We start from the raw sequence: 27,458 nt of genomic DNA on the forward strand, positions 1-27,458 counted from the left end.
CTACTCCAGAACTAGGCTCTGCATTCATAAATGGCAAATCTATTTTGCAGTCAGTACCAAATTTTTCATTACCTCCAGAAAGACTCTCTCCCTGCATTAATTCAATATTTAGATGAGAAGTACACAATAATTAATGGTCATGTACCAATAAATCAGGGTAACAAGAACAATGCAGAAAGCAAAACAGTCTTGAAAACAATGTTGAGAAGAATCTGATGAAGTTCTAGAGGAAAACAAAAAAATTTTATTAAATTTTTATCCTCAGACTGGCACAGGATGGAGATGAGAACATTTTCTGCCTAAACTGCTATTAACTGTATTTATTCACAACTGGAATTTTGACTTATGCCATTCTCCAGTGACATCTTACTATGAACTACATTGAAGTTATTAAATGTCATGCCTAGTGCTTGGGGAGTGGATATTAAGACATGCAGTATGACATGACTGACAGAAATTAGTACATGAAGTACTACCATTGTCTGGACATACAGATTACGAAGAATCCTGTCTTTTAATGAATATGCAATTTGTGAAAATGGTTAACACAAGGAAAGTATTACCTCAAAAAGAATTATAAAGGATTCAGATGTCACACTGGGCTACCACTTGAGAACTGTACAGCTGCCAAATTAATTTTGAATACATACATTCCATAACCGTCCAGGGAGAAAATGTTTATGTCTGCCTGACTGTGGATGTAAGAAAAAAGGAAAAGTGGTAAGAAAAAGACATTTAGCTAAATTGTTGGCAGATAACACCCCACCCACAAACCCACATACACCAGTATAAAGATATGAGGTCAACAATAACATGATTTGAGAATATCAGATAGCTTATGTTCCAACAACAAAGCACAATTCCAAAAAGTGATGATTTCCAGAGTTGGACAAAGATACCTGTTGAAATTGACTATTATCACCGAATCATAAAAGTAAGATTCCTGGCCTGTAATAACAGATAGCCATGTTCACAGAAGATTAAAAGAAATTCCACGAAAAGTTTGAGGAGAAAACAACACTAACAATTCCAAAATAGGAGAGTTATCAGAGATAGCTTAGGACATGACGGTCCTCTGAAGGGCAAATCGATATAGGACTGAAGGAGCAAAATACTATTGGAATACATCTGTAAACCTTAGAAGGCTTATGACTATGAAGTAAGACTGCTTTTATTCAAAATTCTTAAAGAATCTAAAATACAGAAGACAACACGAGTCGTCTTAAAGAACTACAGCCTCATTTGAGACAAGAACAGACTTTAGCCAAGGCAAAGGACTAACGCCATTCTTCTTTCAGACCATACTAGAAAAGTGAAGATTGAACAGATGGAGCAGTTGTCAGAATCCAATACCAGAAGTTGAATACTACTTGGTTAGAAAATGGGTGTCAAAATTGTCTCTTCAACTTTTGTACATAATTAAGCAATACTCATAGTGTAGAGAAAGCACAAAACAGAGAGAGAGAGAAAAACAGTAGGAAAAGCATGACTACTTGTCGCCTCTGGTAAGAAGCAGTAGTGGGTAACAACAGGACTGCAATATCCCAATCAAATAGTAAGTATGGGAGTATCAGGGGAAGACAAATTTAAGGATCTATGAGAAGTCATGTAGCCAAATGGTGGGGAAAATGGAGCCACAAAAGGTAGACTATGAAAGATGGTCTTTGCATTTCTGTTAACAGAAGATGTTTACAGTAAAAATTCTTTCTCCAAAATTGCAGAACCTCAGACTTGCAAGGCAGTCATTTGGCCAGGATACACATCTGCATCACAAACACCAATTTTAGAATCAACAAATGATAGTGAAAATTATGAAAAAAGGAAAGATATTAGGAAAAAGGACACCAGTACAATCATTTAAATTCAGGAACAACACAGAAGTATAGATAAATATGTAGGAAAATAACTGGAGACAAAATGTGGCAAAGAAGGCTAATGAATCTTATCATACTAAAAAGAAAAACTTTGCAACAGTACTAAAAACTTAAGGAAAGAACTCATTGGCTTACAGAACTGCACCAATACCTACCAGAAACTTGTATAAATAAGCAAGAAATTTAAAACCAAATACAGAAACAGAATTGAGTTGATAAATTTTCCACAGCAAAATAGTTCCAAAAAGACAAGACAGAAACTGGATGTCAAGTGAGTGGAAACAAAGCGTACAGATGAAAGAGTAGCATAAAGAAATGTAAAGCCTTAGCTGGCCTGTAACTGAGAAGGGAAAAAAAATAATACTGTTCCACATTTCTAGTACCATCTCAATAAAGCACAGCAATTGTATATGTACTGCAAACACATTACAGCAAGGAGGTCAAAGAGTCTCTGCAAATATGCAGGGAAAAGTATTTGGGGTGTTTTGTTATGCTACAGCAGTACTCGGAAATGTTTTGCAGTTGTGTTATGCTGTCAGTACTGCTTGCATGCAGTCAAAAAAGAGCAACATGTATGTGTCACTCCATCAAGAGCTTCATGCTGCTGGGGTTACATATCTAGTGAAAGAGCAAGATCATACAACAATGTAAGTATGTGTTTCTTTAGCTCAAAAGTATGTAGCTTGCCTTGATGATATGGTATTCATTAACTACTGTGACTCATGTATTCACTCAGTGGTTGTTTACTTGTAGAGAACTAAAAGTATAGCAAAATGAAACACTTGATTGATGTGAGACAAGCTGTTTTGCATGACTTCAAGATTGGGACGTAGCAATCTATCACTGTTAAAGACTATGGCATATCACAATCATTAAGAAGTGTGCACAGTCAGCGGCCAGAATTTGGAAATAACAGTAACCAGTAAGCCAAGGTCAGGTCATTCTTGAAGGGCAAGGAGGAAGGGCAGAATGATTTGTAAGAAATCAGCTGCTGCTACAAGTGAAAAACATCTCAACAAGTCAGAGATGATAGGAAGCAACATAATGGACTGAGCCAATGCACATCTGCTGTAATAAGTCACTAAGTAACGGATGATTTACATGATAAATGACATAAACCCACTCATAAATTCAAAAAATAAGGACAGGATAGAGTTTGCAAGGAAACCTCCAACTTGGAATGCCAAAGATAAGTCTAAGATTTCATGGAAAAACAAAAATTAATTTAACATTTCTTTTCTGATGGTGTCCAGTATACTGGATGATTCAGTAAGAATTGGCACCAAAAATAACTCTGGAAGTATGGTAGGAGTTGAGAAGTTTGTGGGAAAAAAGTTGCATGATACAACAGGGGCCATAATATGGCGGTTTCTTGTTGCTTCAGAGATATAAAGGTCAACTTTTTTTTTTAATGGGATGCTATAGTTTGTTACATATTTTCTGATAGCGGCTATGGAGACAAATCCAATGATGAGTAACAGTAAGGTCTTTGAAGGTCAATGAAGGTGGCATTAACGTCCATTTACAGAAGGTGTTCAAAGTGATGATCATTGGTATCAATGTAGTGCTGCGATCCTCTTATCATGGATTCAGTGGTATTCCGTATCACCTTGGCACATATTGAAGCACATGCACCGACAATTATCTCTTGCGTATCTTCAGGTGTAGTTGGAATGTCTTTATAAACAATGTCTTTTATGAATACCCACAAGAAATAATCCAGAGGCATCAAATCTGGCAAACCACCCACCCACGAAATCACCTCCATGTCCAATGATTTGGGAATTCTCTCTGCAACTCACTTCTAGCCATCAGCAAAAAATGTGCCAGACACCCATTGTATTGATACCACATTCTGTTCCTTGTTCCTAAAAGTATTTCTTCCAATAACAGGCCTAATGTTTCTTGCAGGAAATTGGTGTACTTCCTACTACTAAGACTACCTTAGATGAAATAGGAACCTGTAATTATGTCTTCCAGAATCCCACACTATACCATCACTGACCACAGTTTTTGGTGTGTAACTTGCAGCAATGAACATGGATTTTCAGTTGCCAAATAATCCATATTATGCAAATTAGTATTTCCATGGTTCACGAATGAAGCCTCGACACTAAATAAATTAATAGATGTGTCCTCCCTCAATCTGAAGAGCCATCAGCAGAATTTAATGCGATGCATACAATCCGTACCAGTTAATTCTTGGTGAAGCCTTATATTGCACGGATGATATTTATGGTGATGCAGAACACGAACAACAGTACTCTGGCTCATGCCAAATTCCCTTGCAATTTGATGCAAACTAGCACTAGAATCCCTAACTGCAGTACAACAGTACCAGCTCTCACTGAATTTTGTTGGTCTTCTCTGTAAATGAGAAGCATATCAATATTCCTCAGAGGACTACATCATTCACATTCACTTGATTTGATGATACTAGTCTTTCTGTTCCTGTTAGTGTTGTATAGCAAAACTGTCACATGGCGTTTACACATCAATGACACGTTAGATGGGTATGGCCTATTTGACAAATATTTACTATTTGCACGAGTTATGAGAGAGAATTGTGTGCTTCGATAAGTGCCAATGTGATAACGAATACCACTCAATGCATGATAAGATGGTCGCAGCACGGCATTAAATGGTCATCACTTCGAACATCATCTGTAAGTGGACGTTCATGCCACCTTCTTGACCTCCTTTGACCTTCACAGACCTTACTATAATGCACGATTTGATTCCTCTTGATAGCCGCTATCAGAAAATGAGTACTAAACTATAGCATCCCATTAAAAAAATGAAAACAAAAACTAAGTTGAGCTTCATATCTGATGCAAACCCATCTAGCAACAAAACACCAACATCATATTATGGCCCCCGTTGTCCCATGTAACATTTGTCCCGCAAACGTTTCAGCTACTCTAATACTTTCGCAGTTATTCTAGGTGGCAATAGTTACTTGCCCTATATACATAACAAAAAGCTGAAGGGGCAAAACAAGGATGAGGTGTAGATCACTAAGCTTGGTAGTGAAAGTGTCATGGTGTGGGGATGTTTCCTGTAGTCACATTTTAGAAAAGAATATGATTCCATGTAGGAAAAAGAATATGTCACATAATTGTAAATTTCAGCAGGTCAATGATTCAAAACACACCTCTGATTATTTTCTAAAAAATTCCTTTCAGACCAGAAACGAACTTGTTGAGTGCTAAGCCATAGCCTGGATCTAAATCCAACTGATTGACACTGAATATTTCTCATTTAACATTGAAACAGAAACAAATACACATTTAATATTTTGCTCTGGTGAACTATGTTCCTCCCAAGCCAAGAGAAATGCCAATAACCTGCCATCCATTGGGAATACTTTTCTGTGAGAATAAGCTGATGACTGTAAGGCAGTATTTAAATTCACATTCATACAACTTTTGCACTAGTATCTTTTAGGAATTTTAGGACTTTTCCAAGGTCAATGCCATGATAGCAAGTAGAATTTTGGTCACAGATTTAAATATACTCATAAACACACTGACGACCAAAAGACGAATGTGGTCAAACTAAGCGAGGAACAGCAATAAACAAAGGATTCAACAAATCAAATATTCTAACTCTGCTGACTGTTCCCTCAAAAAATCACATTCATAGCCAACTGCTAATTTGTCACTTTCCAGCTATAAAATATTATTCACAAATATTACATAGAAAAACACTAAAATTGAATTCAACACTACTAAATCAAATTATGCATCTCAACTGCAGGAGTTAAATATAGCTCTGACTAGTTTTTCATTAATATATTTTTATAAACACTGATTACAATAACGCTAAATTGTACTACTGGTAAGCCATAAATGCCATAAGCATAAACAATACATCAAACTGTACAGTGAATACATATTTTGTCTGGAACTCCACTGGATCCAGGGTATCTAAAATTTGACTAAAACTTCTCAATTTGATCAGAGTTAAATATACTCCACACTTACATACACAAAAAGGCAGCATATTTTACACTCTTTATCCTTAGTGAATGCGTCTTAAGTACTTTTTTGACAAATTAACTATTATGCAGTGTGATCAAGATATGTCCACTTCAACTGGTTGTAATTCAAACTTGGTATGTGCTACATAGTAACCTAAAGCACCATGTAAATGAGCAGGAAATTACAATCTCACCTAATATGACACATTTGTCTGTATAGAAATATTCCCTTGTATTTACTTACTGTAACAGTTGCATATGATGGCAGTTAATCATGTTTTCACTTATATTTAATGTAATATTTATCTCAGAATATTTCGTAACGGCCTAATGTGACCAGCATGTGGATGTGCTTATCTCAAGCCAGGCTTCACAAAATCTTCACTAGAGTACCAAGTAATCCGGAAGGTATATTGAGGAAGGAGGAGGAGGAGAATATACAAAGACAGCACATGAGACACTGGAACTGCTCTGCAAAACTTACTTTCCTCAATATGCTCTGGCCAATAATGTAGATCAGAACATGATCCCTGAAAGACAATGGTTCTCAGGCACTCAAAGAGGATGGGGAATCGGCCAAGGAGTGTGTCAACTTCGGTAAAATCCAATGGGCAGCAGGAACATTCTAAGTGGTCAAGTTACCTGCCCCAGATGGAATCTTTCCAGCTCTCTTGAAACTAGCAGGAGAGAATCTTATGAGTCCTTAGCAGGTTATTCAGGGTTAGCCTAGCAGTGGGAGTCATTCCCAATGCCTGGAGGGCAGTGAAGGTTGTCTTTATTCCAAATTCAGGGAGAATTGATCATACCAAGGCCAAGGATATGAGACCAATCAGTCTGGTTAATGTACATGTTGGGGAAAGGAGGCTAAATAGGGCTCCTCTACATACAAACCAACACACATATCAACCAGGTAAAACATGTGAGACCACTCTCTATCAATTTGCTGGGAGGGTGGAGAAAGCACTTTGCTTTCAAGAAATAGCCTTCTGCATCTTCCAGGACATCGAGGGGGCTTTTAGTAATTCAACCTTCAATTCCATGGTAAGGGCAGCAGACGTACATGATCTACTGACCACTATATCTGGGTGAACTAGGGCCACACTTAGTGGAAGGAGGGTAGAGGCCACAATGAAGAATGAAATGATGGTAATGAACACCACTAGAGGTTGTCCACCAGCAGGATTTTTGTCCACTATATTGTGGAATCTAGTGGTGAATGAACTCATTTAGGAACTAAATTCCAGTCAATGTTTTTGCCAAGGATAATCAGATGACCTTGTCATTGTAATACTTGGCACAAGGAGTGCTTGACATTGTGCAAGATTGGTGCATTAAACAGGACCTAAGGGTTAATCCTAAGAAGACTGTTGTATCAATCACAAAGAATCATATCCAATACTCAAGTCGGAATGTAAAGCTTTTCAATGAAACCCTACTTGTGAAGAGGATAGTGAAATATCTAAGGGTAAGTAACATGAATCCCTCACATTAAGATCATCTGCTCCAACGTGAATTGTACACTAGTGAGTACCAACAGGGCTTATGGCAAAAACTGGGTCCTAAGACCCTGAGGTATGCACTGGATATACACCATGATGGTTTGAATTAGGATCTCCTACGGGGCCGTATTGTCGTGGAAGAAGGTAGAACATCAGGTTGCAGCTAAGTATCTTGCTAAGGTGCAGAGACTTGCCTGGTTAGCCATAACAGGGAGAATTAGTAGCACACCAACTGTAGGGATGGAAGCCATGCTGAACATGCCTCCACTACACCTTTGGGTTTAGATGAAAGCAGCAGCTGGTGCATACAGACTCAAAACTGGTTAAAACTGGATCTCGTTGGGACACACACACACACACACACACACACACACACACACACACACACACACACACACACACACACACACACACACACACACACTAAAATAGTGAGTGAAGCAAATATGGGAATGGCTGGGGAAATGCCGGCCGACTATATAATAACTCCTTACTGCTTCAACAAGCCTTACAATATAGTAAATGGAAGTAGGGAGCAGTGGGAAAAACCAGTTCGACACCATATGGATAGAAATCAGACCAAGGTGCTGGGGTTGTGGTGTATGGGATTCAGCAAAGACTGGAGGGCATCATCTCTCTACGAAAACTGGCCTTGGTATTCCAAGCTGAAATTACTGATATCAGGGCATGTGTGGAGAATATACATAGGTGCTACAACGACTGTAGCCACTACATCTATTCAGCCAGGCAGCCTTGAAATCATTGGCAGCTCCTGCAACTATATCTACGATTATTGTAGTATGTCACAGAGCTCTGGTGGAGTTAGGGGAAGCAACAGGGTAAACCTAATGTGGGTCATTGGTCACTCAGGAATTGGTGGCAATGAACAAGCCGAAAGACTGGCCAGGATGGGGGCAAAGACTCCATTCATTGGACCCTAACTTGTCATTACAGTCACCATGACTATGATCAAACTAGAACTACAGAACTGGCTTACACGACAGTACATAGAATACTGGACCAAGGTCTATAAGCAAAACATGGTAAGGTAATGTTGCCAAAGCCATGTTTTAAAAGAAGCTCTATAATCCTAGAGCTTGAATGTGAAAGAGATTAAACTTAAGATTGGGCTGATGACCTGCCATGAGAATTTCAAAAAACACCTACATACCATGGGTACAACGGAAGAAGACCCTAAATGTAGCATCTGTGATGGGAGTGAAGAAACTGCATCACACCTATCATCGAATGCATGTCACTGCACAGCAAGAGAGACAGAAATTTTGGGGCAACTAGAAGTGGAGAAATTGTGTAACAAAGAACTGGTAAAGGGACTCCTTGCACTATCTAAGGACACTGGTTGGCTTTACTAGATACACAGGGAGCAATACTGCACGAACTATTTTAGTGCAGGCAGAGTCAGGTTAGATCAAAGCTGATATAGTTTCCCTGCCAAAATCAAACCAAATCAATCATCCTTAGTGAATTTTTGTTTAGGTATTTTTTTGACAAATTAACTATTATGCAGTGAGATCAAGATGAGTCGAGTTCAATTGGTCAAAATTCAAACTTGGTATGTGCTACATAGTAACCTAAAGCACCATGTACATGAGCATAAAATTATGCTCTCATCTGATATGACAAACTTGTCTGTACAGAAATATTTACTTGGATTTGCTTCTTTTTAACAGTTGCATATGATGGCAGTGTATCATGTTTTCACTGATATTTAATGCAAAATTAATCTTAGAATGTTTGGTAAGCCTCAAAGTGAACAGCATGGGAAGGTTCTTATTTCAAATTGTTTAGTTTCAGCAAAAACAATGTACTTTTAATCACTGTTATTTCAATTTACTTTTGTAATATGCTTTGAAGCTGACTAACATTGTATGGTTTCTCGAGGTTTTCAATAAACAGTGCTGCTGTGCCTCATGGCTTCTTTGGTAATATATTTGTGTTTCTCACAGTCTGGGCTGGTAAACAGTTTCTGTTAAGTCTGTGTAGGTTTTGACAGCAGTTAAACTGAAGCCTCTGGGCAGCCAACCAGTTGTGTCACTTCACTTCTCTAAAATTGTATGGACAATATGACTTTGAGCAAAACTTGAAGATTTTCACATTTTCTCATTGTTGTATCTTTTTGTGACTGAAGAACTTTCACTTTGTGCAACTGATAGTTCTGTTTTGTGCTGAACTTTGATCAGACAGTGACACAGCATGAAAGATGAACTTATATTGACCCAAAGTTGGAACTTAGATTTTAGTTCTGATTTCAAAGTAGCCTATGTAACTGTGGAATCTGTCAAATATTCTTAATTATTCACATAATTAAACTGCATTATACTCAGTCTGAAGACTTCAACCTTGCTATGTGAACCTATATAATTCAATTTAATGATTTTAAGTATGGCTATTTCTACTTTTGTGTCTTACATTGACAGTATACACCATTCAACTTAACTTTGCCACTGTGTTTATATTTCCTTATTTAGTTTTCATTGCATTTAAATTCTATTTAAACAACTTGCTTCAGTATACATTATCTACTGCAATATATGCCTAACTTCATATTTTTAGATGTTGGTTGACTGACAAAATCTAGTGTAGACAGCTGGTGGTTTTAACAGGGTAGATACTCAGTGGTGGATGGCCTTGACCCATGCATGGGACTGTAGAGGTACATTCCAACATCAGATTTGGTCACTAGTCTGAAACTCAAGACATCATAGGACCAATTTCAAAACATTAACATTACATAGCTTGAATAAAATTTCTCATTAAGGAGTAAGCTCTCAGTGTCAGTAGCTGGACTGACATCATCAGTGATCCTACTGGCACACAAAATGAAGGTAACAGATACAAGGCCAAAAAATTCAATTTGATCTTCCAATGTTATTTTACCATGGAATATTTTAATGGAGTTCCTCCTTTCAGTACCAGCATAAACATCAAAATGACAGATTTTGAGATGATCAACAACTGTTGATTTTCTACTATGTAACCACTTAATAGAAAAAAGGCACCTGGACCATATGAGATGGCTGTACAATATCACTCATATTAAAATGAACTTGTTCCTTCTCTAACAGCAGCATATCGTAAGTCTCTGAGCCCATGAAAGTGTCCTAGTTATCGGAAGAAGGCACCAATCAATCACATTCTCTATCTGTGTCACCTGACAGATGCACATAATCATAGCAAAATAAAGCATGTGCACGAATAATGCTGTAGGGCACATTTCGGAGTTTTTAGGAAATCGACAAAAACCATTAATAATAATGTAATAGCAGATATGTGTTGCTTGAAGATGCTGACTGTTGAAAATACCTGCTTGTGCTTTTTAAAATTGCACTAAGGGTAGGTTTTAGAAAATAAATAAATATTGTAACAGAAAAACAGTGTATAGCAACTGATATACAGCATTACTGCAGATCAAACTGAATTTTATTGTAAACTGATTACTTTGGTCTTAAAATAATAGAACATGAGTTTGTTATCAAGTTGAGACCCAAAGCTGGCACATTACCAGATGGTAGATAATGTTTTTATAAAATGCCTGTATTTTGATTCCATGTACTTCGTCACGTCCAATAGATCACTTTTCTGCTCCTTACAAGTTTCAGTATCCATTGTACAGCAACCAAAAAGCAAAACGCAACAGAATTTCTTTTACTTCATGTTCACACCCATGTTTCAAAAAGAAATGTCTTCCACATGGATGAAGCATCCTTATGCCTCAAGGCATAACTTCAACCAGAGTACACCAGTAATTTTCAAAGCATGTGGTGTTTTGATAACCAGCTCCACAGATCCTATGCCCCTGAAGTCTTCCATCATCTCCTGAATGGTCAGTTTTGAAGGTTCTACAGAGGCCTAAGCTATGACATGCTTCCATTCTAAAGGAGCCATAACTTTTGATGCTTTCTTTTCTCAATCACTGCAAAGTTCCTGTCACAATGCAGGAAACTAATCCTCTAACATAAAAACCTTTTGTTTTCTACATAGTACTTGCAGTTGACCAGATAGAAATGAAGTGCTAAAATTCTCCAGTTATTGTTCTGCCCAACATGGTGGTCAGGCCATATAATTAGTTTGCATTCCATACCTTCTTCAAGCATAACAAATTTAATCAGACCAGAAACTATTTTGCTGAACCAAATCTTGCATCAGATCCATCCCCTAAATTTACTGTGTTAGTTAAGTACCAAAGTCACGAACCATGAAATTATACGATGTCAGCTGTCTCTGGCACAATACCATGGAATGTGCCAATGTATGACAAAGTAGAACCTGTTGTACGTCAACACATGTAGCATACATATTGTTGTTCATTTGTAGCCATTTCTGTGTTGTTTTTTTAGCAGTCTGTATGCTGTCTGCTCAGTCTGCTTTTGCATGACAACTGACCTAAGTTCCATGTTGTGCATTTGTATCTCACCTGAAGCTGCGAGTGTAAACAAGCGACAAATTCTGGACAGATTTAGACTGTGGTACAGACATTCTTTTGAAGATTTATTCCTGCTTTGAGAAACTGAGTTCCTGAATCTGAGACGTGTCTTCATTTGTTATGGCATGTGGCCTACACAAATACTTTCCTCAACCACCTTCAGGAGTTGTAATTCCACTTTCCAGTTTATGTTGAAGAGAGCTTTCATTTCGGGTGATACAGAATATGCCAAGCAATGTTTTCTGACACTTCTTTTGACTGGACTTCATATTTGAAAGTAGATTGTTTCAATGAAGTACTGTCTGTCTTACCTTCCTTTCATCTGCCTGGCACACCTATTTACATGGAGTTTATCAAGTCAATTGACTTCATTGTGCATCAAGACATGGTACTCTTTGTACAGCTTTAACTTAATTTTCATACTTAAATGTCCTAGAATCCTCTTTTTGTACACACTTCAGTATTGCGTACATGATCCTGAATCATGCTGTCAATATTACTACCCAATATTCAACTGAAGTATCATACCCCACATTGTATTTTAATAATACAGCAGTGTGTATTCAACTTTTTCATCAATGATAAAGACAGAATTGTAGTTAGTTTTATCTTACTTATTTACTTACTTTTACTATAATATTGTCAAAAGATGCACATAACGTATGTTGTTAGAGCCATGTACTCTACAGGGTACATACGCTGTCATTCAGGACGTGTTATTCAATAAACATATGCCCTTTTACAAAACCGAAAAAACCAATCCAGCATTATTCCACTCACTTGCATTGGTGGCTGTTTCACAGAAACTACCTTACCTTTTGTGATTTCTGTTCCAATCTGCCATCATGTAGTCTTTCTCTCTTAATATCCTGCCAATTACTCTAAGTTAATTTTCCTTTTCTGTGCACTATTTGCCCTTTTTGGACCACTTACTGTAAGCGTTACCTTCCGAAACTATGCAATACTTGTAACACCTTGCAAGCAGACAAGATTGTGGTCATCTCACACTGTGGTCACATTGTGTCCTCCAGCATCTAGTCTCCACTGATTCCACATCTGCCTCACTGTTGATGCAGCTTGCCTCATGTGAGCCACAATGTGACAGAATGACCAATAATTCTGCCCCATTTAAACACACACACACACACACACACACACACACACACACACACACACACACACACACACCTATTTCACCTTGTGAAACTGAAAAGAAATAGTGGCACTTTATTACATGTTGCTATTTCATATGACATCTCTGCATCCAGTGCTGTGTAACACTGACCTGTCCTATCACACAAAAGATGCCAATACTGGGCCTATGTGCACACAACTTCTCTGCCAATTAAATCACATATTATGTTTGAACTGTTCTAAACTCCTCTTATCGTGGCATGGTGCAGACCACTGCTTCTGAATGTGTTACTTTCTAGAAACAGTAGTGTATTACATGGAGTACATAAAGTCCAGGAAAACTTTCAATTATTTATTGCACAAGAACCAAGCATTGTACAGATGTCATTTTGAAGAGAAATCCCAAAATGTTTTTTGATGTATACCAGCACAGTGTAGTTTGATAATTTGCCAATGATAGCACTACTTGCAAACACTGCAAGTTCAGGTGTGGAGTGAGCTTTCTGTGTGTTGAAGTTTGACAAAAACAAGTATGCTACAGCTCTTCAACAGATGTTTAAAACCATGTACAGTAAGAAGCCACCAACAAGGAAGGCTATTTACCACTGACACAACAAATTCGTTATGACAGGTTGCTTATGCCCAGCAAAGAAAAGTGTACATTCCAGTAAGAGTGGAGTGCATACGAGAGACATGCTGGGATGGATATGGCAAGAATTTGATTACCGTCTGACGTCTGCTGGGTCACTCATGGTTCGCATATTGAGTGTTTGTAAAAAAAAAAAAACTTTCAGAGTTTCTTTTCAAACTGCAATATGTATATCTGTACAATGCTTAGTTGTTGTGCCATAAATAACTGAAAGTGTTCTTTGACTTCATGTACACCCTGTATTTTAACAATATTAATGTATCCATATTCTGGAGCTACATATACACACAACAAGATGACAATAAGTAACCTAGTCAACTTCAGAATTATTATGAGATTAAGTTACCTATTTTTGATTTACACTTTTGATCATGCCAATTATGTTAAGAACAGTGAAATGTACTTCACCTTAATAATGCCAGCTGTAAATTTGAAAAAAAAAAAAAAACCCGAGTGAGACCTATACTACTACTATAACATGACCTTCATTCATTTACACTGCATTTGTGCATTGCAACAGAAGAATATTTGAAGGAGAAGATCTCTGCCTCCAGTTACAGGTTAGAAACCACACACTTACACAATGAACGAAACATAAACGCAACTCCAAAACAGTATTTTACAAACACTTTACCTACTCAACAGTGTAGTACTTGTTGCTCCGGCATTATGTGGCTCCAGTGGAGTGGAGTAACAGACAACTTGAGAATGCCTATCTTTAAAATCTGTCCTTTCAGTTGGTCATAACTGCAAAATATTAGAATTATGGCCCAAATTTCAATGTCGCATCACCTACAGCACTGATGTCCTGCAAGTATAGAATCAAGTAATGGGAAACCTTGGATGGAATGTAACAATATTATGAAGAGCAAAGTTGATTGGTTAGTTGGGACCAAACTGCAGTCATCAGGCCCCTTCTCCTGACAAGCAAGGCTCAAGGTACAAAAACACCCAACACCACACCTAAAAATAAAACAAATGGAACAAAAAAAAAATGGGGAAAACATATACCACAAGGAAAAGCAGAAGAAGGTATTCAAACCACAGAGCATATGGTCTGGGTCAGATGATCACAATAATAAAAAGAGGATGAGCCAGCCACTCTGCAACACATTAAAATTTCCACCCCAAAAAGACAAGGCGAGATGAACACATGTAGGGAAAAGACAACCACAAAGACAAATAAATGCATAGAAAGTGCGACAGAAATAGAAATGGAGGGAGGGTGGCGACCTCAGAGGGAAGACTAGACACTCACCCTAGACGGTACGGTAAAACACCCCTCACGAATAAAAAGAAGAACTAAATCTGCTGTTGAAGCACTGTTGCCCAATACTAAAGGTAGGGTGCTGGGAACGTTAAAAGTCCACCGCAGTGCAGCTAGATGTGGGCAGTCCAGCAAAATGTGCATGACAACTAATATGTGAGCCACAGTGACACCGAGATGGGTCATCGAGACGGGAGGTGTTAGCCGCACGCAGTTTCTACGTCTACATCTACATTTATACTCCGCAAGCCACCCAACGGTGTGTGGCGGAGGGCACTTTACGTGCCACTGTCATTACCTCCCTTTCCTGTTCCAGTCGCGTATGGTTCGCGGGAAGAACGTCTGTCTGAAAGCCTCCGTGCACGCTCTAATCACTCTAATTTTACATTCGTGATCTCCTTGGGAGGTATAAGTAGGGGGAAGCAATATATTCGATGCCTCATCCAGAAACGCGCCCTTTCGAAACCTGGCGAGCAAGCTACACCGCGATGCAGAGTGCCCCTCTTGCAGAGTCTGCCACTTGAGTTTGTTAAACATCTCCGTAATGCTATCACGGTTACCAAATAACCCTGTGACGAAACGCGCCGCTCTTCTTTGGATCTTCTCTATCTCCTCTGTCAACCAGATCTGGTACGGATCCCACACTGATGAGCAATACTCAAGTATAGGTCGAACGAGTGTTTAGTAAGCCACCTCCTTTGTTGATGGACTACATTTTTTAAGGACTCTCCCAATGAATCTCAACCTGGTACCCACCTTACCAACAATTAATTTTATATGATCGTTCCACTTCAAATCGTTCCGCACGCATACTCCCAGATATTTTACAGAAGTAACTGCTACCACTGTTTGTTCCGCTATCATATAATCATACAATAAGGGATCCTTCTTTCTATGTATTCGCAATACATTACATTTGTCTATGTTAAGGGTCAGTTGCCACTCCCTGCACCAAGTGCCTATCCGCTGCAGATCTTCCTGCATTTTGCTACAAAAGTTTGTTGTGCGTACTGAGATTATGCCATTCCATCTCCCAAAACTGAAAAACCTTGTGGCGTAATAATAATTGCAGGTCAGTTACAGGGATGCCAATCTCCAGAAGTGGTTTCCATGTAACCTGTTTGGCCAGCCTGTTGGAAAGTTCATTACCTGGGATTCCAATGTGGCATGAGGTCCACACAAACAACAGGGATCTACTGGATCATTCCAGGGCACAGATGGACTCCTGGATGGTCGCTACCAAAGGATGGTGAGGGTACAACTGGTCGATAGCTTGTAGGCTGCTCAAGAGAAGAAACAACTCACCAGGGCATGAGTGGATATGCTCAAGAGCACAAGAAATGGCCGCCAGCTCTGCAGCCCAAACACTGCAGCTGTCTGGCAAGGAGGGCTGTTAAATATGTCCTCCATGAACATATGCGAAGCCAACTTGACCATCATCCATTGAGCTGTCAGTGCCAACCATTTCATGGTTCCGGTGTATGTCAAGAATCGAGAGGAACTGACAGCAGAGAGCCGCAGGGTTCACTGAGTCCTTAGGGCCCTGTGAAATGACCGGAAAAAGATTCAGCCTCAGTGTACACCATGGTGGTGTACATGAATGGACCTACAGCATAGTTGGTAAAAGCAAGAACTCGAGACAGAAGAGATCGGATGTGAACCGCAATCTTAAGCCCTGACATGGGCCCCCGATGCAGGAGAGAAACGCCATGGATGGGAAAAGGAGATCGTAATTCGGATGCTCAGGAGAACTGAATGTGTGCAACGTAACTGGAGAGCAGTTAGGCACACCTAACCTTCAATGGAGGAACTCTGGCCTGGTCACTGGACTCATCCTGAAACCTCCTGCTGCCAGTCAATCATCACAGTAGTACTCTGGGTCGAGTAAATGTAATGCTGAGGGTGCTGCGAAACAATAAACCAGACTCCCATAGTCAAGACAGGATTGAAAAAGGGCTGTGTATAGCTGCAGCAGCGTAGAGTAATCTGCACCCCAGTTGGTGTTGCTCAGGCAGCAGAGGGCATCGAGGTGCTGCCAGCTCTTCAGCTTCAGCTGACAAAGATGAGGAAGCCTCACCAATCAGGCATCGAAATCCAGTTGTAAGAATTGATATGTCTCCATTATAGTGAGTAGACCATGATTAAGGTGAAGTTCTGGTTCCAGATCAACAGTACGATGCAGACAGAAGTGTGTGACACATGACTTTGCAGCAACTGGAAACTGGAAGCCGGGGGCTAGAGCCCATGACTACACCTTGTGAATGGTTCCCTGTAGGCGCTGCTCAGCAACACCAGTATTGGAAGATCAGTACGAAATGCAGAAGTCGTCTGCATACACAGAAGCTGAGACGAATGGCCTGACAGCTGCTGCAAGACAGTTAATGGCCACTAAAAATACAGATACACACAATACAGAGCCCTGCAGGACACCATTCTCCTGGATAGGAGGGAAACTGTGGGAGGCACCAACTTGAACATGGAAAGTATGGAGCGATAGGAAATTTTGGATAAAAATCGGGAGCAGGGCCCGGAGACCCCACTCATATAATATGACAAGGTTATGATGTCACCAGGCCACGTCTTAAGCTCTTCGTAAATCAAAAAAGATGGCAACCAGGTGTTGGCGTCTGGAAAAGGCTGTTTGGATGGCAGATGAGGGAAACTAGATTCTCAATGGTACAGTGACCCTGGCAGAAACCACTCTCGCATGGAGCCAATATGCCACATGACTCCAGGACCCAACACAACCGCTGACTTACCATACGTTCTAACAGCTTACAAATAATGTTAGTGGGGCTGATGGGGCGATAGCTATCCACATCAAGTGGGTTTTTACTGGGATTGAACACTGGAATGCCACTGCGATGGAAAAACGCCATCGCATCAGATCTAGTTCAAGATGATGATGAGATATCACTTGTAGTTGAACAAAGATGTTAGATCATCTGACTGTGGATCCGATCTGGCCCAGGATATGTGTCAGGGCAATGTACAAAGACGCTGAGGAACTCCCACTCTGTAAATGGAGCTTTATAGGTTCAATGTGACATTCATTGAACTAAAGAGCTTTCCTTTCCATTCACCTTTTGAAGGTGTGAAATGATGGGGGATAGTTCTCTGATGCAGAGGCTCAACCATAGTGCTCGGCAAAGTGCTCGGCAATTGCCTTTGGAGTGGTAGAAACACGCCATTGACATTAATGCCAGTAACATCTGTCGGGGTGTGGTACCCACAAACATGTCTGATCTTCGTCCAGACATGGGAAGGTGATGTATGGCACCCAATGGTTGAGACGTACTTCTCCCAACATGCCTGTTTCCGTCTTTTTATAAGCTGGTGAACGTGGGCAGAACCCCTTTAAAAGCTATTAGTTGCTCTAGGGAAGGGTGCCGCTTATGTCGCTGTAGAGCTCTCCGATGCTCTTTAACAGCCTCAGCGATTTCCGGCGACCACAAAGGTACTGACTTTCGTTGGGGGCGCCCTAAAGAACAAGGGGTCATGTTTTCTGCTACAGAAACAATCGTTCTACTGACCCGCTCAACTACCACATCGATGGTACCATGTGGGGGAGTTCCAATGGTGACACCAGAGGTGAAAGCTTCCCAGTCTGCCTTGTTTAAAGACCATATTGGTAGACGTCTGCGGGAATGGTGCTGGGGGAGTGACAGGAAGAAGGAAAAGTGGTCACTACCATACAAGTCATCGTGGACTCTCCAGTTGACAGATAGGATAAGTCCTGGGATGCAGAGGGATAAATCAGTGGCCGAATAAGTGCCATGAGCCACACTGAAACGTCTGGGGGGGTCCTTGTATTTAAGAAGCAGAGGTCGAGGTGAGACACTAAAGTTTCGACATCTCTACCTTGGTCAGGAAGCACAGTGCAGACCCACAAGGGGGTTATGGACGTTAAAATCTCCGAAGTAGGAAACGTTTAGGGAGTTGATCAATCAGTGCAGCCAATGTGTTCAGGGGTACTGCACCATCTGGAGGAAGATACACGTTGCAGACAGTTATTTCCTGTGTCATCCTTATCCTGACAGCCACAGCTTCAAGAGTGGTTTGAAGGGGCACAGGTTCACTGCATACTGAGTTTGGGACAGACACGAACTCCACCTGACACTATTATAGTCACTATAGTTCTTGTAATATCCCCTACAGCCACAAAGCACAGGGGTCCACATTACTGGGAACCAGGTTTCCTGGAGGGCAATGCAGAAAGCAGGTGTAAAGCCAAATAGTTGCTGTAGCTCAGCCAGGTGGTGGAAAAAACCACAGCCGTTCCACTGGAGAGCGGCATTATCGTAAGGCTGGGAAGGTATGAAGCATGCAAGAAGGCAGGTTACGCCTCAGGGTCACCTGCTGCCAATGATTGAGCATTTGTATCCATTCCTATTGTGGATGAGGCATCAGTGACATCTAGGTCCTCAGGAGATGCTGAGATCTCCACCTTATCCACAGGTGTAGATTTGGTACGTAGTGTTGGTGTTGAGGCCACCGGAGGGTTCTTCTTCTTAGCTGTCTTCTTTGTTTGTTTGACCTCTCACTCTTCTTTCGGTGTTTGCTGGGAGGACTTCTCGGAAGTAGCTTTAGGCATGGAGGAAGAATGTGAACCACCTCATCCAGCAGCTTTTGGCTCCTTTAGCCACTGGCGAGTGCCCGCTGTGGCATTAGTGGAGACCTTGGGAGAGAGGGTCCCAAGGGACCTCCTCTGCAGGAGATGAGCGAGAGGAGGCTGTTGCTTCTCCGGCTTGGGGCAGGGGACCGATGTCCCCTGTGTTTGGGTGATCCTTGCTCCCAAAGTAGGTACTTGTGATGGCAATGGTAATGTAGCTGCAGCACATGTTGACAACTGAGTGGGGTGTAATCGTTCAAATTTACGTTTAGCCTCTTGATAAGTCAAATAGTCCAGGGTCTTGTACTTCATGATTTTCCACGACTTTCCACTCCTTTTGGAGTACTGTGCAGTCTGGCGAGCTGGGGGAGTGCTGCTCACCGCAGTTGATACAAGTGGGAGGAGGCGTAGAGAAAGTATCTGGATGCAGGGGACATGTGCAGTCTCGACATGTGGTGCTGGAAGTGCAACAGGAAGACCTATGCCCAAATTTCAAGCACTTAGAGCACCACATAGGAGGAGGCATGTATGGTTTAATATCACAGCAGTAAACCATCACCTTGACCTTCTAAGGCAATGAATCACCCTCCAAGGCCAAGATGAGGGCACCAGAGGTGACCCTTTTTCTTTGGGTCCCCCGTAAATGCGCCGGATAAAATGAACCACCATTCTAGAGTGGTGTGGAGCTTGCCATCGGACTGCAAAGAGGAGGTTGCGATAGAAAACAATCCCCTGGACCACGTTAGGGCTTTTATGGGGAGTAACGGAAACAGGAATATCACCCAGCTGGTCACAAATGAGTAATGCCCAGAACTGGGCTGAGGATGCTGTCTGAATCTAGACTGCAAAGCTTCTCTTCTTTGCCAGTGCTGTCACTTCCTCAAACTTATCCTCAAGATGTTCAACAAAAAAATTGAGGCTTCATAGGTAGGAGTGAGTCCCTGTCCATTCTGCTATAGACTAAATACCGAGGTGAATATGACTCTTCTTTCTGTAGCCCTACGTTCCTCCCATTGTGTAGCAAGGGAGGGAAATGATTTAGGATCATATCTGTCAGCACTGTACTGGATCTTGTCCTTCTTACAGACTGCTGGTGCCACAATCACCAGCAAGAGATGACTTAGTCCGCTTCATTGTGGTTCAGCCACCCTGGTACCACCCACGCCAATCGGGCTCCCCCATGGGTGGCACCCAGCCACAGCAAAAACAACCTGACTTGATGGCCATTGCTGGGAGTCCTGATGCCCCAGGAAGACAGGCATCTACTCCTTGGCATATGTGGGCAGTTTACAGCTCAAGCATCAGCCCTGTGTTGTCAGGGGACTACCACTAAATGGGTACATGATGGCCCCACCCCAACGAACTGGCTACCATACTGGATATTGGGCTCACAGAAATCTAATACTGTCATGGGGGCAAAAGAGTACAGGAGACAACGTAAGAAGATGACATACCCCCAAAAGTGTCCTCGCCCAAATAGTTGAATTGCAGGTGGAGATGCAAAGCCATGACAAGAGGCTCAGGACATCAAATCAAGGGGCACTATGGATAACACACACACACCACATAAGGCGTCATTTCCCATATGGTCCGTGCTTCTGTAGAATTCTGGAAGTGGTAGGTCGAACCATAAAACTTATAGGGCTGAAAAGTGAGAGACTTCTTTTAGTCACCTCTTATGACAGGCAGGGATACCTCAAGCATATTCTAATCCCTGGACTAGCAGGAGAAAGCAAAGTTGACACTTTTCATATTGCAAAGATGCCAAGTTGCAGATAGGCACAACAAAGAGAGTCTCACAAATAAAACTTTTGGCCCAGAAGTCTTTCGTCCAAAAAAATCTCACACACACACACACACACACACACACACACACACACACACACACACACACACACACACGACTGGAACAACCACACAGTGAGCAGCAGCAGCACTACTGCATGATGGGAGTGGTGACAGGGCAGGGGTAACGAGGAGGCTGGGGTGGGGAGGGATAGTAGCGTAGTGGTGATGTACAGTGCAGTGCTGCTGGGGAGGGTGTAAGGATGAGGTGCAAAGAAGGTAGGGCAGCTATCGGGGTTACATGGTGGGCAGGGGAGAGGTGGGGAGGGGGCTACCGGAAAAGAAGTAAATATTCTGGGTATGATGGTGGAATGAGGGCTGTATGGTGCTGGAATAAAACAGAAGGCTGAATAGGTGAGGACAATGGCTAATGAAGGATGAAGCCAGGAGGCTTACGTCAATGTAATTCCCACCTGCACAATTCAGAAAAGCTAGTGTTAGTGGGAAGGATCCATATGGCAGAGACTGTGAATCAGTCATTGAAATGAAGGGTCATGTTTGACAGCATTCTCAGCAACCACGTGGTCCACTTTTTTTGTGGCCATTCATGCGGACAGATGGCATGTTGGTTGTCATGCCCACATAGAATGCAGCACAGTGGCTGCAGCTTAGCTTGTGGATCACATGACTGGTTTCACAGGTAACCTTGTCTTTGATGGGATAGGTGATGCTTGTGATGGTGGTGGAAGAATGTATGGCACAGGCCTTGCATCTGCATCTATTACAGGGGTATGAGCCATGAGGTAATTGGTTGGGAGCAGGCGTTGTGTAGGGATGGATGAGTAGATTCTGTAGGTTGGTGGACAGTGGAATACCACTGTGGGAGGTGTGGGAAGGATAGTGGGCAGAACATTTCTCACTTCAGGGCACAACAAGAGGTAGTCAAAACCCTTGTGGAGAATGTAATTAAGTTCTCCCAGTCCTCGGTGGTACTGAGTTACAAGAGGAATGCTCCTCTGTGGCCCGACAATGGGAGACTGCAAAGATAAGGCATGAGAGATTTGTTTTCGTACACGATTGGAAGGATAATTATGATCAGTGAAGGCTTCAGTGAGACCCTCAGTATATTTTACAGACTAAGATGCTGCGGGCTATAAAGCATACAATCATTTTTAACCACTTTTTAAAAAGTAACATTGTTACAATTTTTAATATTAGATTGCAAAGTCAGGCTAAAAAAAATTCTTAGTGTATAAAACCGAACTGACCTAAACGCCCCTGAATATCAAAATTTAACTTCTCCTTCTCATTCATGACCACTGTCTTCTTCATATAAGAGATGGTCTTCACTGCCCGCCAGAGCATTATTTGTGCTGTACTTCTTGAAAGATTTGACCATAATGTCTTCTCTTACTCTACACCATAACTGTCTTTTTCCACTGACACACTTGTTTGACTGTAGGTCCTTTCAATGCTCTCTGGTGCGAGTATTTGTTGGGTTTTGTCTGTAGCATGTCAACTGAATTTGGTCAGAAAAAACGCAAGAGCAGAACTGAGCCGCAACAGAGCCAGCCGCAGGTGGGTGGGAGTATCACATGCTGCACAGCAAAACATGATTGAGTCAGTTGGGCATGGTATAGCAACAGCCAACACTGCAGTACATTAGTGGAAGTTCGGGAGCCTTTCCTCACCTTCCAACAGTCATGTTAAAATATTTGCCTGAAGCCCTCAACGAACATAGTCAAATGTACAAACATCCAGCCATTCGTGTATTAAATGATTCTTCTCTCAACATCAGAGCGAACAACACCCACAAGCCTGTGACACCCAGAGTGACATCCTAGAATGCTGTATGGGGTCTGCCGTTTGAACACTACACAGGGTAGCCTGCTATGAGGCACGAGGGAGCTGTCTGCTCACTGGAGGAAATTCACGGCCATCATCAGCTGCACCACTGCGGGGTCATCACTGTCGCAGCCAGAGACCGCTGACAGTGGCATTGAGTGACCCCATATTCAGCCTTGCTCCTTGCACTGTCAGCAATGACAGATGTCTACTATTTCACATGAGAGGCAATTGGAAGCCTCTACCAAGCTGTTCCTGATGTACTATGGCTTAGGGCTGGAAAAACGAAAGCAATTAAACATATCTACAGTTGCCCTGACATCTCATTTCACTCTCCACATGCGACAATCCAAGAGTCATGCAACACTGATGTCAGAACTTAGTCATCTCTTTGCAGGCCTATATTAGAACCTACACCTTATGTTACAGTGAATCAAAAAACCAAAAAGAAAGAAAGAAAATCCTTATATTTTGGTCATGGAAAATGCATCTGACAGTCGTGAATATTATGAAGTAGATTTTATTGCAAATGGAGAACAAGTGGATATTTCTATGCTTAGAGGTAATGGAAGGCATGATTAGTTCAAAATGGTTCAAATGGCTCTGAGCACTATGGGACTCAACTGCTGAGGTCATTAGTCCCCTAGAACTTAGAACTAGTTAAACCTAACTAACCTAAGGACATCACAAACATCCATGCCCGAGGCAGGATTCGAACCTGCGACCGTAGCGGTCTCGCGGTTCCAGACTGCAGCGCCCTTAACCGCACGGCCACTTCGGCCGGCCATGATTAGTTTGAGACTGTTAGATGTGCACAGTGTAACCTCAATGGTCACTAAGTGCAATGTTTGAAATCACTTCTAGGAAAATGTTACACATGTAATCACTAGGGTCATACGACTAGGCAGTGCTGGGAGTCAATATGGCTCATAATTACACATAAAAATAAAATTAATGTATTTTGTCTTCTTGTCTTGTGAACATTAGTTCTCAAAGTGATTGTTGTCAAGGACAAAGCTTCAAAAGAACCAGACACAAGGTGTGCCATAACCAGAAGCAGAATGCATTTTGTTACAGAAGGTAGCACAATTACCAGCAGATAATAAAGAACTTAGTCACTTTACACGATCACAATCATTCAACAGAGTGTAAATTTGTCAGATAAAAGTTTAATTGTTTAATTGCTCCTTACCCCTGATAAAAAACCAACAATGAGCAGGTCTTCACCTTCGATATCTGGCTCAGATGCAAGGTTGGTCTAATGAAGTATTATTTACTGTTCCAAAGAGACGAACAGGGGAAGTATAAACATATTTAGGGTATACAGGAGCTCTGAAGGGAGCCACAACATTGCAAGAATTTAAAGAAGGGTTAATTCAAAGATATATGGAGCAAAATATTGCCAAACACTGCAGGGAACAACTAGCGGCAATAATTAAGAAAAATACAAAAACTGTGAAAAAATTTGCAGATAGGATGAGGAAAATTAATGCATTAGGGTAGGATGCTGAGGTCAATGACATTTTGCAAGAAGTAGAGCAGAGGGTCTTCAATTCTTTTTTAAGTGGACTGCATGCAGAAATGACAAAGTGTGTGTGGACAGGATGTCCAACAGATTTGCGCACAGCAGTGCTGTTAACTACAGAGTGTGAGGAGATCAATTTGTCGACGAATGCAGGGTAAATGGACAGTGTTTGCAGCTAACATAAAACATTTCAAGTTTGGGCAAACAGGCCATGTAACGACAAAGTGTCCCCAGCCTCATGGTGATGTGAATAAGTAACAATTTTAAAAGTAGAGGAGCAGGGAGAAGTAAGGTATTGAACACTAGCTGGGACCCCTGGTCCACCTATGGTCTTCTTAGTAAGACTAGATGCTACAAAACTGTATGCAGAAGTGGATGCGATAAGAAGAATAGTAGGGAAAAAGGATTCCATGATATTATGGGACACAGGAGAACGTTTCAGTCACCAGTAGTGATCTGGTGGAATGTACGCAATTGGAACCACCACAGTACATACTGCAAGTAGTGGGAATAAAGACATCACACCATTAGGACAGCGGACTTAGGCATCCACCTGGATACAGGATTAAGGCTCAAAATCATGAAAAGTTCAATTTTTACTTTTTTGCGTTTTTGCGTTTTCTGAATCTGCAGACTATATTACCTTTTAATAGATATATAATTTATTCAATTCCGAAGACTACAACTATTTTTAATTTTTTTCTTGAAATGTGTTCTACATGGGCGTGACCCACTGTGGCGCTGTTAAACTGCTGTCAAATGGTGGTATTTTTAACGTCCGTGTTCATCAGGTACATTTTAGTGATGTGAGATAAAGTATGTGTTATGGCTAACCTGTGATGGTTCAATATATATCGCTGGTGTGATTGTCAATTGTTTCATGTTTATTTACTCTGTCGTTATCTCGAAAATATTCGTAATTAATTCTGTTTCTTGAGTCTCTGTTTTGTTGAAGTATAATAATGAGTAAAAGTAAAGTTATCAGAAATCCTCTGAAGGCTTTTAAGAAAAGGAGAAATGTTGGAAAGCCAAAGGTATTTAGAAATATGGGAATGAAGATAGGTTCTAACATGGTATGAGCAATGCTTGCTTTAGACAAGGAACGCCTTCGGGCTGCAGACAGGGCTGTAAAGAGTCTAGAAATACAAGCAAGAGTAAACAGGAGGAGGAACAAGAGGAAGCTGGAGGAGGAGTTTGCAGAGGATGAAGATAATCCATCCTATGGACCTGGAATGCACTAAAAAGTTAATCCAATCTTTGTCGCTCGATTCCCAAAACTTTCATTTTCTCATACTAATTACATGTTTTCTAAGGATCTTCCAAACATATTTGTTTCAAACTTTCAGTAAATGTTACACAGTACCTTCTGCATAATTTAACATAGCCTTTTTCCAAAAAACTGTATATTTTTGAATATATAAATAAAAAATTGCAAAAAAATGTTGTGAATTTTCATTACAATTGAAAAAAATCATCTTTTATAACTGAACTAAAATTTTGTAAAATCCCTGTGTTAAGCTGTAGCCCATATTTCAATAAATAATCTGTAAAAAGTTCAACTTCCTACCTCAAATACTTTGTGAGGAAAGATGCAATGTTAAAATAACGCTTATAAATTACAAGTATAGGGCGTTCCGGAGCCCCTTAATTGAAACATTAATTACAGATTGTGGCACACTAAATTTAGGCCTATGACATGATTCTGGGATTAGATTTCTTTTATCAGCATTGTGCCATAATTAACTACCAGCTACACAGGGTGGAAAGTGGCAGAAAAATGGTTCAGTTAGGTTAAGTCAAGGTAGAGAGGCGGCAAGGAGAGTGATGCGAAAGGTGAATAAATTAAACCATGAACACTCATAGCAAGACTTTATTCGCATGATTATGTATCTAAGGGTCCTGGAAATTACTTTGTGTCACTGTTGAGTCTAGCTTGCTGGTACAAATTTTGTGTGTGATGGAACCATTAGAAGAGAATGAAGTATTAGATCAGGTGGGTTGTTCATTTAACAGACATATCATGCACATATATGTTTCTATTTACCATTTCAGCACATAGGGCATATGATTAACAAACCATTTGTTAATTGCTAATATCTTGGAGGAAGAAGGATGGGACATGTGGGGGAGTCAGCCATGGAGAACTGCCAGACATCACTGAAGCTGTATGAGGACCAAAAGTGAAACATCTAGAGGGAAGCAATAGGGAACAGATGACAGAACTACTTCTGGAATTCAGTGATTTATTTTTTCCAAAAGGACCATTATCAGGTACGCTTATTACACAACACTACATCCCTATAGGAAATAAATCTTCAGTCTACCACAAGCCATACAGAATAGCTAGGTACTTGCACCCACTTTTGGAGTTATTAATCGATCAACAGCTGAAAGATGGAATAATTGAAGAATGTAATGTCGACAGTGGGCAGGAATAGTTGTGCAAAAAATATGTTTGATTACAGACCCCTAAATGTGAAAACCGTAATGGATGCCTACTCTTTCCCAAACATCACAGAAGTTATGGATAATTTAGAGCTATGCTAATATTTTTAACAATGGATTTGAAGAGTGAGTATCACCAGATAGAGCCTGCACCACAAGACTGACACAAAACAGAATTTCACGCACCCTGGGATGACTACCTAATCAGACGGATGCCATCCACATTAAAAATGCACCTGTAACATTTCAGAGATTGTTGGACGCAATACCCAGAAGTCTGAAACCATGGCAAAGCTCTGTGTATCTTCGTGAAATAATTGTCTATAGAAGTGATATCAAATAGCATATGCAGCGATTAAGGGAAGTATTCCTAAGGTTCAAAGCAGTGAAGTGAACA

General features: G+C 40.9%; 1 protein-coding gene across 8 annotated transcripts in view; it reads right to left on the reverse strand.

Moving 5' to 3' along the window:
• LOC126212930 (zinc finger protein 836-like) overlaps positions 1-27,458 on the reverse strand; it is a 109,092-nt gene that overhangs the window by 21,363 nt on the left and 60,271 nt on the right. The gene's annotated exons all lie outside the window — the stretch shown is intronic.

The sequence above is a fragment of the Schistocerca nitens genome, chromosome 11 (genome assembly GCF_023898315.1).
Source record: "Schistocerca nitens isolate TAMUIC-IGC-003100 chromosome 11, iqSchNite1.1, whole genome shotgun sequence".
Taxonomy (NCBI): Eukaryota; Metazoa; Arthropoda; class Insecta; order Orthoptera; family Acrididae; genus Schistocerca; species Schistocerca nitens.